This window comes from Galeopterus variegatus, unplaced genomic scaffold, assembly GCF_000696425.1.
Source record: "Galeopterus variegatus unplaced genomic scaffold, G_variegatus-3.0.2 Scaffold1944, whole genome shotgun sequence".
Taxonomy (NCBI): domain Eukaryota; kingdom Metazoa; phylum Chordata; class Mammalia; order Dermoptera; family Cynocephalidae; genus Galeopterus; species Galeopterus variegatus.
In genome coordinates, this window is record NW_007728055.1 from 136,074 (window position 1) to 153,635 (window position 17,562).

Here is a 17,562-nt window from a genome sequence, read left to right on the forward strand (position 1 = left end):
AGCGCCACCGCGCTCCCAAGCGGCGCACTGTAGCAGTGTGCCACCGGGCCGGCCCTAATTTTTTTTTTTTTGAACAGTAAGGGGATCACAACCCTCGGCACGGTGTGGTCTGCTCCATGCTCAGCCAGTGAGTGCACCAGCCATCCCTATATAGGATCCAAACCCGTGGCCTTGGCACTACCAGCGCCGCACTCTTCCAAGTGAGCCACGGGGCTGGCCCAAAATGTATTAAAATGTTTAAGCACATAATAATCTAAGATGAACAATATACTGGGCACTCTCATATGTTGCTGGTGAATGAAAACATTGGAGCACTTAAATCACGTGTGTAGTTTGAGCCAGCGAGTCTACTTCTCCGAATCTATGCTAAGTAAACAATGATTGATTGGGACACATTTAGATCAGATATGTTCATTGAAACATATTTTATAAAAATAACAAAAAGTGGACAAAACGTACATGTTCAAAAAAAGGAGATGGGTTAAATACCTTAAAGCACATTCATAAAGTAAGATATTATACAACAGGCTGCTTCAGAAGAATATTGTTTAGTTACCAACAGTAAAATTTCATTATTAAAAAAAGAAATTCATAAATATACACAAAAAGCACATCCAATATCTGTAAATATTTAGATATTACATACACATACACATACGTACTTTATACTATGATAAAGATAAAAATGTACGTATACATGAATATGTATTTGTAATTATATATAAAGTCTGTGAATATATACACATATATAACATACAGTGTGTGTATACACACACATATAAAATGCAAATAAAAATATTAAAATAATACAGACTAAAACATTTATGGTCCTTATCTCCAATTGGTAGATTTAAAGATGCTTTCTATTTCAGTCTTCTTATTTCTTGGAATTTTCCAAAGACTATTTTACAAAAATCAATGCTTTTTTGCTATTAAAATAGATCCACATTTCAGCAAGAGTAGTTTGCATTTAAAGGCTCACAGTATCTATAACTCAGGCACTTCAGATGTTATCTTGTTGCCATTTTACAGATGAAAAATTTGCAGAGAAGTTCAGGAACTCAGCACCCAGCTCCGTCTTCTCCTCTCACTGGGTGTGGCTTTAATGTTGGATTGGCATTTACATGTCAGCATTTCCAAGTGACACAGTTCCCACATCATTTTATCGCCAGTACAAATTGAAGCTTATAGACCTCGAAGCGCTTCACTCCAATCCAGAGACTGCAAACTCTGAGTTGTGAATAGTAAAAAGTCTCCCTAAAGATAAGTAGGATCAAGCAGCTCCCCATCAATAATGAAGCAGGAAAACCTTTACACAGCAGAAACGAAAGGAAGCCTGCAGCACCCCCCAACACACACACCTGCAGTGCCCCCCAACACACACACCTGCAGCGCCCCCCAACACACACACCTGCAGCACCCCCCCAACACACACACCTGCAGCGTCCCCCAACACACACACCTGCAGTGCTCCCCAACATACACACCTGCAGCTTGGTTTCATGCTGGCTTTAAATTCCTTCTTGGGAAGCGGGGATACGCAGTCATTCCCATCACTGGTCCTAATGTTGAAAATCAAGGATTTACCCACAACTCCCTGTTGAGTGATCCGCAACATCAAAATAAACCTAGGAAGCAGAGAACTGTATAAACGCTGCAGAACCATTTACTTGACGACATTAATCAAATAGCTGTTAGCATGACTGTGTTTTGCATCTGTCTCCTCCACTAGACTGGAAGTTCCTGAGGGCAGGAGTCATGTCACTGTCATTCATCATGGAACCCAAAGGACTGAACACCATTCTCACACAGATTGGGTCCTCAATAAACACATGCAGAACTAATCAACGAACTGACTTAGAAAAAAAAATCCGTTATTATCAGATTTGTATCTCAGTTTCTCCACCTGCATAGACACAGGTAAGTTATTTAGGAGCCTCGTTTTCTACAACCTATCAGTCCTGTCATGAAAAATAAATATACTAACGAATATTGTTGAAACATCGCAGATAGCTATGATGGGTCCTTAAATCATCAATGCCATTACTTCTGTACTTGCATAAGAAAGTTTAACCCGTCTTGAGCGTGCTTATGCAAAGTCTTTCCTTTCAAAAGGTCTCAAATCAATGATTTAAGCTTCTATCTTAAGAAATATTTTAAAAGAAAGGAAATTAAATGAAAACGAGTGAAGGAAGGAAGGAAGGAAGGAAGGAAGGAAGGAAGGAAGGAAGGAAGGAAGGAAGGAAGGAAGGAAGGAAGGAAGGAAGGAAGGAAGGAGGGAGGGAGGGAGGGAGGGAGGGAGGAGCATATATCAATGAAATGGAAAAGAGAAAAACAATAGAGAAAGGCATAAAACCAAAAGCTCATTTTTTGAAATGATTGATAAAATGGATAAACCTCTAGAAAGATTGCTGAGGGAAAAAAGGGAGAGAAAGAGAGAGAGATTATCGACATCAGGAATGAAAGAAAGAACAGAAGGGACATCACTACAGACCACACATATATTAAAAGGATCATAAAGAGTGGTATGAATAAGTTTATGCCAATATATTGAACAACTCAAATGAAATGGACCAAATTCTTGAGAGAAAGAAATTACCAAAACTTTCTCAAGAAGAAATAGATACCCTGAATCTATTTAAGAAATAGAACTTGAAGTTTAAAATCCTCCAAGAAACAAAAACAAAAAACTTCAGGTGTAGATGGCTTCAATGGTAAATTCTGGCAAAATCTGAAGAAAGAAGTACCACCAATTCAACGCAATTTCTCCCAGAAAATGTAAAAGGAAGAAAAACTTCCCAAATTATTATGTGAGACTAACATTATTCTAATACCAAGTGAGATTTTTTAAAACTACAAGAAAACTACCAAATAATATCCCTTGTAAACCTAGACTTGGAAATTCTCAACAAAATACCAGCAAATAGTATCCAGGAATGTATAAAAACAGTAAGAAAATCATGACCAAATGGGCTTTATCCTGAGAATGTGAGGCTGATTTAACATTTGAAAATCAATTTTAGCCATGTCACAAGGTATGAAGTTAATATATAAAAATCAATTATATTTAGATAAACCAGCAAGGAATAATTGAAAATCAAATACTTTAGAACAGTACCATTTAAAAACATAAAATATGTGCAGGATCTGTTCACTGAAAACTATAAAACACTGATGAAAGAAATCCAACAAGACCTAATTTAATGAGAAGATATAATGTGTTTATGGACTGAAAGACTAAATATTGCCAAGATGACAGTTATTCTCAAATTGATCTATGAATTTAGTGCAAACCCAATCAAAAGACTAGCAGAATTTTTTAGAGAAATCAACAAGTTGATCCCAAAATTTTTATGGAAAGGCAAAGAGATTTGAATAGCAAAAATAATTTTGAAAAAGAAAAACAAAGTTAGAGGATTCACACTATGTAATTTCAAGATTTATTATAAATATACAGTAATCCAGAGAATGTAGTAATGGTGAAAAGATAGATCACTGGAACAGAATAGAGAATGCAGAAATAGACCCACACAAGATGATTAATTGATTTTTGAGAAAGGTATGAAGGCAGTTCAGTGGAGAAAGGACAGGCTTTTCAACAAATAGTGCTGGGACAACTGGATGTCCATATGCCAAAAACACAAAAATGAACCTTGATCTGCATCTCATACCTTAGAAAAAAATTAATTCAAAATGAATCGTAGACATAAATGTGAAACAAGAAACTAAAACTTTTGACAAAAGAAAAATAGGAGAATATCTTCATGACCATGTGTTACATTTGACACCAACAACATGATCCAGAAAAGAAAATATTGTTAAGTTGGATTTCATCAAAATTTGAAACTTTTGCTCTGTGAAAACACTCTTAAAAGAATGAAAAGACACAGCTACAGGCTGAGAGAAAACACTTGAATATCACATGCTGACAAAATATCTGTATTCAAAACTCAGTAATAAGAAAACAAACAGTATAATTTTTAAACCGGCAAAGAACTTGAACGGAAACTTCTCTAAAGAAGGTATACAGATGGCAAATAATTCATCATTTGTAATTAGGGAAATCCAAATTAAAACCACAATGAGATACCACTACGCACTTAATGGAATGGCTACAATGAAAAAAACTTGGCAATACCAAGTGCTGCCAAATATGCAGTGATTGGAATTCTCATACATTTCCAGTGAGAATGCAAAATAGTTTAGTCACTCTGAAAAACAGTTTAGGGATTTCTTACAACATTAAACATATACTTACCATGTGATCCAACAAAGCCACTCCTAGGTATTTACCTAAAAGAAATGAAAACAGATGTTCACACAAAAACCTGTATGTTTATAGCAGCTTCATGATTGCCAAAAACTGAAAAGTACCCAAGCATCCTTCAGTTGGTGAGTTGGTAAATAAACTGTCATACAGCCATAAAATGGAAGAATACTACTACCAGCGATAAAATGGGACAGACTATTGATGCACGCAGCAACATGAATGAGTATCAGGTGCATTGTGATAAATGAAAATATCCAGACTTGAAAAAAACAACATATTGTGTGATTGCATCTCTAGGAGATGACATTCTAAAAGAGGTAAACATGTGGGGATGGAGAAGAGATTAGTGGTTTCCAGGGGCTAGGGGTTGGGGGAGGGTTTGATTATAAAGGGGCAGCAGAAACAAATATTGGGAGTGACGGGACTGCTCTGAAGTTTATCGTGGTGGTAGTTATACAACTATGCATTTGTCAAAACTCAGAACTGGACACCAAAAGTATAAATTAAATATGCAAATTTTCAAAATAAAATTTTTTAAAGTAAAATACAAACTTAGGAAGGAATAAATGCAGCTGAGGACGATAAAGTCATTGCATTGTTCAAGAAGTCACAAAAACACTTTATATTTAGTGTAACAAGAGAGAATGAATGTAGTAATTTCTCTGTAATTTTTCTTCTCCCTCTGTGGAATGAGACCAGAGAAGAAGGTGCGGGGGGAGGGGGGAGGGTTTAATGAATATCTCATAGACCTTTGTATTGTTTAGAAATTTATAAGAAACCTTTATTAGTTTTACGCATAAAAGGTATGTATAAGTAACAGGAACTCACATTCATTGCTGGTGGGAATGCAAAAAGGTACAGCCACTTTGGCAGTTTCTTTTTTTCTTCCTAAAGATGACCAGTAAGAGGACCTTAACCCTTGACTTGGTGTTGTCAGCACCACACTCTCCCAAGTGAGCTAATCAGCCATCCCTACACAGGGATCCGAACCTACGGCCTTGGTGTTATCAGCACCACGTTCTCCCAAGTGAGCCACGGGCCGGCCCCGGCAGTTTCTTACAAAACTAAACACACTCTTCCCATACAATCAGCGATTACCCTTCCAAAAGAGTTGAAAATGCACACAAATGTTTATAGCAGCTTTGTTCATAATTGTCAGAATGTGTAAGGAAGCTACCAAGATGTCCCTCAACAGCTGAATGGATAAATGAACTGAGTACATCCATACAATGGAGTGTTATATAATGATAAAAAAGGCATGCAGGTAAAAAAGGCATGCAGGGTGTGCACGTTACTAAGTGAAGGAAGACAGTCTGAAAAGGCTACATATTGAATGATTCCAGCTATCTGCACAGGACCTATTCTGTGTGATTCTATGATGGTGGATACATGGCATTATACAGTTGTCTGAGACCACTGAATGCACAACACTGAGGATGAACCCTAATGTAAACTAGGAGCCTTAGTTAATAATAATGTAAAATACTGCCTCAGCAGTTATAACAAATGTACCACACTAGGCAAAATGTTAATAATAGAGGAAGAAGGGAGCGTTAAAATGGGAATTCTGCATTTTCTGTTCTTTTTTTCTATAAATTTAAAACTACTCTAAAAAAAATAAAGTCTGTTAATTTGAAAATAACTATGTCCCTACTTGTAAAATTAAAAGTGGATAACCATATATATTTTTTTAAAGCAAGTGTGATCTGACTTGCTACTGAATCTCTCATTGCTCTAATATAAATAGTGATTTCATCTGTTGTGGGCTGAAAAGACTGTGGGGAAGGAGATGGCAAGGAGTTCAGAGGTATAGCAAAGGGAGAGGAAAAGGGCATGAGATATTGCCCTGAGGAGCTCTCAAGGCAGAGAACCGCTTTACAAGAGAACCACTGGATTCTCAAGGTGGCCAAGTACAGAATCCTGCTGGGGACGGTGAGGTGAGCACAGGTTTGTTACGGGAGAAGGATGGCTGCATGCTTCAGGGAGGCCCAAGGAGGACTCACCAAGCACCTGGCCCTTCACATGGACCAACTCACAGAAACCTTAGAGGCAGTCACCTTGTCGTCCCACTCTGCACGATAGAGAGGCTACCTGACTATTTAGTTCTTGGCTTGGAGGCACAGCAGCCCGGATTCAGATCCCATTAGGGGCAGAGAAATCACCATCAGCCAATTCCTCCCACTTCTTTGCATGGCTTCTCAGAGCCAGGAGCAGGCAGCCTCACCAGGCAGGCCTCCTGGGACCTTGAAAGCAGCAGGCAGCAAGCTCTCTCTCCCTTTCCTCTGAGCCCGCATGGTCTTCTCCTCTGCTTTGCTCTCTGCAGCTCCGTGGACCTTCTTTCCCACCCATGTGCTGCTTCCACCATGGTGGTCCCACCAGGCATCCTAAAACAGTGGCCCAGACCCCAAGTCTACCCCTGGTCAGCTCTCCTCCACCTCACAACTAATTCTAAAGGATGCTGCTGGGCTTCTGCTGAACTGGTCTGCTTCGGGGACTCTCACATACATTTTTAAATTTTTGTGCAAGCAAATTGGCTTCCTCACACACCATTTCTACCCTCTCGTCCATAATTTATGACTGTGCTGGCAACTCTTTTCTCCTTAATCACCCTGACTTCTGGCTCTAAAACAGTGCAAACTGTAATCCTGCCACTTAAAGACAAGAACCACATGTTTGTTTTATGTTTATTATTTTATATTCCATTCATTATTCTAAAAACTACATCTGAGACCTTTCATTCTGTGAGATGCCTGAGAAGCTTGAGTACTATTTATTCTTTGGCAAGAATTTCCAGGGGAATCAGAATCATGATGGAGAAAGAAAATGTCATGGATATTTTCCGCACTTGGAAAGGATTTTCAGCCTTTTGTAATAGTCTTAAGATTTACACCCTTGGATAAACAAACCATAACGCATTAACATGATGGATCACCAGTTGGCTATTTGAAATTACATGCACAAGATCTACAGTCTTACACATAAAGGAGCATATGGAAGATCTTTAATGCACAATATGAAATCGCTTAGATGCATAGGTTAGAAGTAGGCAAAGGTGACTGCATGAGGATAAAGATCAATAAATAATTATTTTGAGGAATATAAAAGGATAAATTTGGAAGTATATGTGTATCCTATGAGATTGAACATATTTTGATATAAATAGATAAGATTCCAACACAGAAAGTAAGTTAAACATTTTCCTTTTCCAACTATGTCTTAAATCTTACAGCAATTCTCAGCTGGTGTTACTGCTATCTTGTAGGTTTATGGAACTAACAAGGGGTTAGCCTCTTCCCTGCCAAACACAAGTTTTTAAATGTTTTAGCTAGTTACAGTGACTCCTTTAGGATCCTCAAGAGTAAAGCAGTGCTGCTAGAACATCTTTTTGCTTCTACATTAGGTTCACTTGGTTTTTAGTAAAGTTCTGTCTTTATGGACTGCTGAAAACCAGTAACAAATGTCTACAGAAGCAGATGGTTAAGCTAGAATGCTCGTATTGGGTAGCGTTTGTATGACACTTTGCCTATGCCACTTTTCATGGCTGATAATCTCTTGAGACCATTTCATAAGTTCCTAACTAGCATGTATGTTACTTTCCTGTGGATGCCATAATAAAGTTCAATAAGCTGGTGATTTACAAGAGAACTTTATTGTCTCATAGTTCTGGAAGGCTAGAAATCAAAGGCTGGTTCCTTCTGGAGGCTTTGAAGACAAGTCCATTCCATGCCTCTCTCCCAGGTTCTGGTGGTTGCCGGCAAGAACTGACATTCCTTGGCTTATATATGGATCACTCAAATCTCTGCCTCCAACTTCACATGGCCCTCTCTCCTGTGTCTATCTGTATCCAAATCTCCCTCTTCTTATGAGAACACCAGTCACTGGAGTAGGGACCACCCTAATCCATTTTGGTCTCGTCTTAACTTGATTACATCTGCAAAGACCTTATATCCAAATAAGGTCACATTCATAGGTATCATAGATTAGGATTTGAACACATCTTTTTGGGAGACACAGTTCAACCCACAACACTGGAAGGCAGAGACTATATTTTACTATGTTCATTCATTCACTCATTCACTAAACCACCATAATTAAATGGAGAACCTACTTATGCGGGGAACCCTGTTCTTGACTCTCAGGAAACAGCAGCAAGTAAGGCAGGGGCTCTCCCCTCTTAGAACTTACATTCTAATGGAAGAGACAGACTATCCCCAGAGAATCAAACACAAAGGAATACATTTCAGGTAATGAGAAGTGTGGAGGAGGAAGTAAAACAGGGTAATGGGACAAAGAGTGATAGGTGAGGGCACGCCTTAAAATTTCCACCTTGTATCTTCCCTCATGGACGTTTATAGCCAAATCAGGGAACCAAGTATCAAATAATCACACAAATCAGTATAGAAGGTTAAAATATACAACTATAAAATATACAACTGTGATCAATGCTTTGGGGGATCAGAACATGGACGTGGCCTAGCCAGAGAGATACAAGCACAGAGCCTTGAAATACTGGCATAACAGAACCCACAGGGACACTATTCCTTTCCCCTGCATATCTTCACTTTTTGCTCTAAATAATGCCTGTGACCTATCTGTCATTGCCCAGCTGTTCCTCCTCAACCCCAAGTTTCAGAAAAGGCTCTTAGGAATTTGGCTTCAGTGTGATCGGCTTCCAGGCAAAAAGTGCTGTGATTGTGAATGCCAACCCTTAAAACATCATTAAAAATGTAAGAGATAGACAAGCAACACAACAGCAGCAAATGAGCACTAAGTGTTTGGTTCCACCCTTACACAGACCATGGCCATTACTGTTGCACTCTAAAACCTCCCACTCATCGTGTACAAGCCCCTGGACCAGCAGCATCAGCATCAGCCAGGAGCTTGTTAGAAATGCAAAATCTCAACCCCAACCTAGTAAAACAGCACTTGCACTTTACCAAGATCCCTAGGCGATGTGTTTCCTCACTAAAGACTGAGATGCTCTGTCTCAGCATCCTTCTTATGACTACTCTATATTCCTTCTTTTTAATAGGCACTGGAAATTCTACAGAGAGAGGAGGCAAGAGTTTATATGGATAGAGAAGATGTAGACAGTCATCCTTGAATGTATTTTGGAGTTTTGGGAGAATTTCTGCTTGTTTAAAAATTGGAGATTCAGAGACTACCAGTGGGTGAAGGGTACATATTTTATTGTGTTTAAATACTTTGAGGCCACTGGAGAAAAGCTTCCTAAACTACTTTTCTCAGATGTTAAGCAACATCTTCCCACCCTGAAGGAGTTAACATACAGCCAAGCAGGCCTGAGAACCAGGCCCAGTTCCCAGAAGCTTCACTGCACAGAAGTCAGAATAGAACAAGCTTACTACCCAAGAGCCCCAGTAAGTTTAGGCAGGTAATGTGATATACAGCACCATGTGCTTATGACATTTTTCTTTATAATTTCCTTTCCTGGCTTAAAATCTGAATTTTAGCTTAGCAGACCATGGCATTGGGGTGATGAAATCATAAGGAACACTTGGACTCACAATAAGAAGTTGTCAACACGTGTGCAATTTCTCATTGATCAGTTTTTGGCAGACCACCTGTGAAGCCTGTGTATTGTTTGTCTCCATATTTCAAATGTTACTCACCAAAAACTAAATTAGCCCATTTAAAAAATAGTCTGTGACTCTATTCCTCAAGTGCTTTGAGATATCCTGATTGTGTTGGGATACTGTTTATTAGAATTACAATCTATAGCAGCTCATGTAGATTGCAGAAATCCTTAGAAAGCCAAAGTCCAGGACTCTAAGATTACAAAGTTAACCTGTGTCCTATGCATACTCCTAAAACTTGTCCCAGCATATAATATATCAATTTCCTAGAACGTGGCACATAGCCAGCTTAAATTAATGCTTACAGAATACCGTACAATTGTCCTGCAAGAGCTTCACAATAAATCCAAGCTTAGAATATGTCAAATTTTAGATTCCATAAAAGATGATGTTGTTTCTCAATCAACAGGGTGGCAAATATATATTTTTCCATTCTCGTGATCTTCTACAGAAAATAAACCAACCTCTGGATATTCATCCAGAATATGTCAAATTTTAGATTCCATAAAAGATGATGTTGTTTCTCAATCAACAGGGTGGCAAATATATATTTTTCCATTCTCGTGATCTTCTACAGAAAATAAACCAACCTCTGGATATTCATCCACACCAGGTCCACTGATTAAATACATGGAGGACCTATTATCAAACATATTATTGAACAGCTGGAAGGAGGAACAGTAGGGGCAAAAAACTAAGGAGGATGAGAATAAACCGCTAACATTATCAAGTATCCAGGCTAGTAAGAATCAAAGGCATCTTTAAGGAATCACACCCAGCAATTGCACCCGAGGATTTATACTAAAGAAATAAACAGATATGCAAAGATGTGAGAACAAAGATATTAGCTGCAGTTTGATCCATAACTGTGAAACATTGGAAGTAGCCTAAATCAATATGGAAAGAATTACATAATGGAACTCCCTTCACATAGCATGGGAGACTATGTATGCAGCCTTCAGAGATTTACGTCCACTGCCACAGAAAGACAGACGAGACACATGGTTAAACAAGAAAGGCAGGTGGCAGAACAATACACACAATTGATCTCATTTCTTTAATACAGATTCACATTAATAAATCTGTAGAGAAATGTCTGGAAGCATACATACCAATTTGCTGATATTGATTATCACTAAAGGGAAAGACAAGTAATGATCATATTAGCTAATGTTTAGAAAGAGTTTAGAATGAGCCGGCTTACTATATGCCTTACTTGCCTTACCCTATACAATCTTCAAAGCATTGCTGTAATATAGATACTATCATTGACCTCAGGGTACAGATGAGGACACATCACAGATCTCTAACTCACACAGCAGGGACATGAGCTCTGGGAGTATGAACCCACTTAATCCCCCTGACTCTTGGGACTATACACACTTTCAACCACTGAGACTTGAACTTTTCTGTAATTTTTATGTTTGTTTGTTTATTTACAATAGGCATGTACTATTTTCATAAATATTGCAAAAATATAAATTATTTTAAATTTTTTTTTCTGAGAATCATAGAATGTCACAGCTATAGGAGAATTCAGTCAGTAAATTCAAAGGCCTGTTGGTGCCAGGAAGGTAGTAGAAAGGAACAATCTGGGCAAGGCATGTACTATTTTCATAAATATTGCAAAAATATAAATTATTTTAAATTTTTTTTTCTGAGAATCATAGAATGTCACAGCTATAGGAGAACTCAGTCAGTAAATTCAAAGGCCTGTTGGTGCCAGGAAGGTAGTAGAAAGGAACAATCTGGGCCAAGTGTCAAATTCTCTCATTCCAACATCATCATATAACTTCTTCAGTGAGGTGCTGCATGAGGGAGGCAATAGGGCATGGTGGTGACATGGCATTCTGTGTAACTCAAGCCCTGTCTAATTGTTGCCATGGGGGAATGTGGGCTTTATGTGGCCAGGACTTACAGTTTTTAAAAAGCCTCTAGAAGTGCAGAATTTTTAAAACACTTTCCCTATTTTTAAACAATGAAATTTTTAAAAAAGTCTTTGCATTGGCCAAATAAAACAGGTTTGCAGGCTGGCATTAACCAGCCTCTTGCTTTACATGACTCTCATCGCACACGCATACAGAGAAGTGACTTTCTCAGAGTCCAATACTCAGGTGGAGGTAGAACGGGTTCAGAAACCAGGTATCCTGAGTCCCAGTCCAGTATCCTTTCTATTCCATTTTACTATTTGGGCTTGCTAGCGTGTCTTTCAAGACTTAATCCTCCTGCTGAAAGGGGCATGCTAAATCAGAGAGGATAATGCCACTGTTGCTTAAGAGTCAGTGCCTTACCTCATCACCATGTTTGGCAAAGGGTCTTGGTCTTCCTCCTCCAGCTCCAAGGTGGTAATTGTTAGGTCCCTGGAACTGAGAACAGACTTTTAGAAAGCCCCCGCCCTTCGATTTTGTTTCTCTGAGTCTCTATCTCCCTAAGTCTCTGTTCCCAGGAGCAGGCTGAGCAGGCTGTACCTAGAATGTAACATGGTAACTGTTTCCCCCTGCTAGCCCAAGGTTTCTTTCTCCCCAAGTCTCTGTTCCCATGAACAGGCTGTATCTGGAGTGGAACACTGTGACTGTCCTCCTAGGCTAGGCCAGATGCCAATCTTAACCCTATAAAAGAAGACACCCAACTGCCTCTCGGCACTGGCACCAGTTTTTGGCTCAGCCCTGCAGGTATTCTTGCCGCTTACTAATAGAATCTTCCCTTCTTCCTTTACCTGGCTAGCGTCTCCTTCCTCAGCTACCCTACATTTTGGTGCCAAAACCTGGGAGGAGGCTCTCAGAGGTAGGTGGATCTCCCTCCCCCTTAACCCCTTCCATTCCTCTCCAAGCATAACTGAGACAGGCCCTGGGGAGAAGTGACCATGATCATCTGGCACCCTCCCTGGTCCCCCTTGGGAGACTACAGCCAAGATTATCATGGCTGGACCTCTCAGGCAGGACTCCCTTGCCAATTCTATCTTGGGGCTCTGATCCACCCTCTGACTCCTCCTGAACCTGTGGAGAGAGGTGCTCCTAGGGACTTTCTCTACCATTTCTCCACAGATCCCACAAAATTTTCTTGCAGGAGCTGCTACAAGGGTGAGTAAGCCGAGAGCCACCCATGTTTCCGGGACTCTCTGCAGCTCTTCAGGTTTATCAGGTTCTGAAAACCCTAGCACTAAGTCAGAGATCCCCTCTGCTATGGCCTGGGCCTTTTTTGACTGAGGACACCCTCTCGAGTTAGTGTCCCACAGTGGTCTACAGAGACCACAGTGAGACAGAGGATGCTCACTCCCTGCCTTTCTTCTGGGTTCTTTTGCCCTCGTCCTTTCAAAGCTCATTTAATGGGGAATAATCAGTTGACTCCTCCCAAGACCACCCCTTTGGGGTGCTGACTTAAAAAATCTCGACCCCTTAAGTCTCACAGCTGACACACGGCCAAAACGCTTATCTCTTACTACAATCCCATTTGGCCACAGTACAAATTACACGACAATTCTCAATGGCCTGAGAATGGCACTTTCAATTTTAATACTCTCCAGGATCTTAACAATTTTTATCATCAAAATGGAAAATGGTCAGAAATTTCCTGTGTCCAGACTTTCTTTACTCTCCATTCTATACCTTCCCTTTGCCAATCATGCAATACCACTCCCTGTTCAGAGGTAAAGCCATGTGGCCCATGACAGAACTGAACACTTTGTCACTGGATCACAAACCGTGCCACTTTGCATCAGACTACTAGGATAGAAAAAGGATATACAGCAAATTAGGCTACATGCCCCCATCACATAGTCTTACAGACAAACGGGGGAAAAAAAAAAAAAAAAGGTTAAAAGTAGCCAGTCTCTAATAGGGTTTGTTTAGAAACGGGCAGGGCTCGTTTAGCAATATTAGAGCTAAAGGTGGAATGTGAAATACTTCCTACAGTGAGGGAAACAGTTTCAACTTACAGCCTGCAATGGAACTCAGTAGCTAACAAATAACCTAATGGTTTAAAAGGAGTAAATACAGCAACCAAACTAGTGGAGACATAACAGGAGACCCTCTCCTTTCGGTGTTCCTTTGCCACATGCTTTGCTCCCTAGTTACGCTGGTCGTGGGGTTTAAAAGGAGTAAATACAGCAACCAAACTAGTGGAGACATAACATGAGACCCTCTCCTTTCGGTGTTCCTTTGCCACATGCTTTGCTCCCTAGTTACGCTGGTCGTGCACTTTCTGTTCTTCCTTGCTTTTCTGCTGTATCCCTTTCCGAACATCCTCTCTGTCTGTAACGCTCTTCTACACTCTTTATTTAAAAAGTACCATTTGGATGTGAAAAATGACTCAAGGATAAAAAGCCAACATTTTGTATGTTTGGGAAAGATCTGTATGCTTGGGTTTTAACAACTAAGTTTGTGCCTTTTGGTCATTTAAAACCTGGTGACCGAAAAGTTTTCTCACTGAGTTTCTCTAGACAACTTTGAGAAAGTGAAACGTATCTACAAAATTACAATTGGCTGCATCTCTGGACAAAATTTATCTGTACACAGAGTTCTGCAAATGTTAAAACAGAGGACTACTAAAGAGAAAAGGTTTAAAATTGTATCGCTATAAAAAATGTTTTCAGAATTATCAACATACATCTTTGCCTGGGTTTACTAGTCAAACAAGATTACATTTCACTTTGCTAAAGGCTTTTAAAGTTAAAATTGTAAACCCATCCAAAACCAAAAGAATCATTTTAAGTACAATTCTTAGACAAATGAGGCCAATTTAACATTGATTAAAAGAAAATAAACAAGTATATAAAAAAGGAGAAAATCAAATTATATATGTTTTTCTAAAAATTAACCATTAATATCAAAAGTACTCTGATACAAGGTTAGAGTTTGCTCTCCTGTGTTGGAATGCCAGATTTCCCGAAAACATTTAAATGTTCTTAATAAAAAAATTTAAGAGGTTTTCTATCTTTTAAGTAACTAGCCTGTGAAACTTAATCTGTGTTTTATCATGACAATTTCTTTCGCCCTCTGCCTTTCAAATCCTTTGTAAATTTGGTTTTATTTTATAATGATTTATGATCTTATTTAACTAGATTTTTTAAGCCTTTGTTATTTGACAAACTTAGCAAAACCAAATTCTAAAAACTCTAACTTTTGACCTGAACTAACTTTGAGGGGTTCCAAGGACCCTAGATCTTCTCAAAGGATATATATATGTATAAGATATATCAAAACCAATTGGCTTATTTAAAAAACCATATGGAAAGCATCGTCAAAACAAGAAATAATGTTTGACCTCCTTTGTGTTATACTGAGATGTTATTCATATGTGTTCCAAAATTATGTAATGTTCTTCAAAATCTATGTATTGATATAAATGCTATCAGTCTGAAGTATACATTTATGAACAAAAATTGAAACATTTACTTTTCTCTCTACTTGATCCTTCCAGGACTTTAAAACTCTTCATGAGTATTGTTCTTTTATAACAATATGGTTATTTACATAAATTCTATAAGTATCTGAACACGGGGGAGAGGGAGGAGGGAGGGAGGTTTTGGTGATGGGACACAATAACTAACTACATTGTATATTGACAAAATAAAAATAAAAATAAAAAAAAAGAATCTGAACACACTGGTTATTTCACCAAGGCTTTGACTGGATTGTCATGTTTTCAGATATGACCAAACTGCCCTGCCGCCGCTTGCCGCCACCACTGTGTCCCCCTTCTATTCTTCCCCTTTGAGAGGTAGCAGGAGCTAAGGACATTGTTGGGGTCCATGTTCCCTTTTCCTTCAATGATATGGATATAAAGAGATGTCATTATCTCATTCAATCCTACGATCTCACTTGGCAAGACTTTTGTGTTCTCCTCTCTTCCACTTTAAATCTAGGAGGAGCAAGTCTGGGCTGCAGCCCAAGCCTGTGCAGACACCATATGCACTCAGGATCTGACTCAGCATCCTCTGGGCCCCACGGCCATCCCACAAACTGACCCAAATTGGAACTATCAACTAAAATCTCCACATAGAAAAAAGAGAGGTCACATGGCTCGTATGGCTCATAAAAGGGATTTAAAAGCTTCTTTAGAAACAGTGAATTATAACAAAATCAAGGAGGTTACTCAGGAACCTAATGAAAGCCCTGCACTTTTATGTCTTGCCTCACTGAGGCTATAATATAATATACCAACCCTAACCCTGAAACAGAGAAGGAACCTAAAAAACCCAAAAAAAACTAAACCATGAACAAATCAAATACTAGTTACTGGCTACTGCTATCTGGAAAAAATCAGAAACCACGAACACCTCAAGACAAAGCTCAGGGTAAGCCTCCCATCGCTCCCCCAGGTAACCGCTTCAAGTGCGATAAACCAGGGCAGCAGGCAAGTGCCTGTCCAAACCTGAGGCCCCACCAGGGCCATGTCCCTCGTGTGGTGAGAAGGGGCACTGGGGAATCGACTGTAGTAAAAGGGTCTCTAGACCTGCTCCAGTCCCTCCAAAAACTCCTACTGAGCCTGGTTTGGAGCTATCTGACCTGCTGGGACAAGCCGCTGAAGACTGACTGATGAGGCCCAGGGCTTACAATCCCTGCTGCCACGCCTATCACCACTTCTAAACCCCGGGGAACAGTGATAATAACAGGTAAGTTCATTTCTTTCTTACTAGATACAAAGACCACATACTTGGTACTTCCAAAATATTCAGGCCAACTTTTGATTCCTCCATTTCTGTTGTAGGGGTGGGAGGAATTCCATTCAAACCAAAGGTCACCTCCCCTCTACCTTGTATTCTTTTTGAAGAACTCTTCGTACAGCAGTCTATAGTCACTCCACATTGCCCTACTCCTGTTTTGGAAAAGGACATCCTCACTAAGTTCCTGGCATCCAGATACTTTACTCCAAACCCACCTGAACCTCTTCTACTCTTATGATGCTGCCCAGACTCACTTCTCCCCTCTAACCTCCTACCCTCTGATATAGTTAACCTCAAGGTCTGGGATACCACTGCTCCTTCTATCACTAAACACCACCCCCACCCCCCACTACAAACACAAGTTTATAAAAACCTTTCCACATTCCCTCACCAAGCCCAATATGCAGTCAGGAAAGAGGGACTTCAGACACTTAAGCCAGTTATTCAACAACCAATCCAGGCCAGTCTATTAAAAAAAAAAAAAAAAAACCCGTCTTAACAAAGTCTGTCACCTCCTTCTCGTTACAGAGTGATCAACACTGGCCCAACCACTCTCTGGCTCCCTCGGATACCAGAGGAACAGGCGGCTACAGGTGAGTGACGGCACAGCCGCCTCAGTCCTCAGCCTCCCCTCACTGCTGGGCCTCTGACTCTCTTCCCACTTCTATCCCACTGCCCACCTTACTATATACCCTGTATCACTCTAACTGACATATCTTTTAAATCCGATTACTACTCCAGACACTCCTTACTTCCCATCGATTCTATGCTAAAAGATCTAAAAACCTTCCTTCATATCCTACACCTCAACCTCTTTTGGTGCCCTTTTCAACACTCTCCCACCTCAGTAGATGGACTTTGGGCAGCTGTAACTGAGTTATAACTCCAGAGAAATTTCTGCAACTTCGATTGCGATCAGCTACGGAGGTTTACTTTTATTACCTGCATCCCCCTATTTGCCAAATATACTCCATAATGCTCGGGCCACTCCTTCTTCTACTGATCACAGACAGTACCCCCTTCCTGTCACTCAC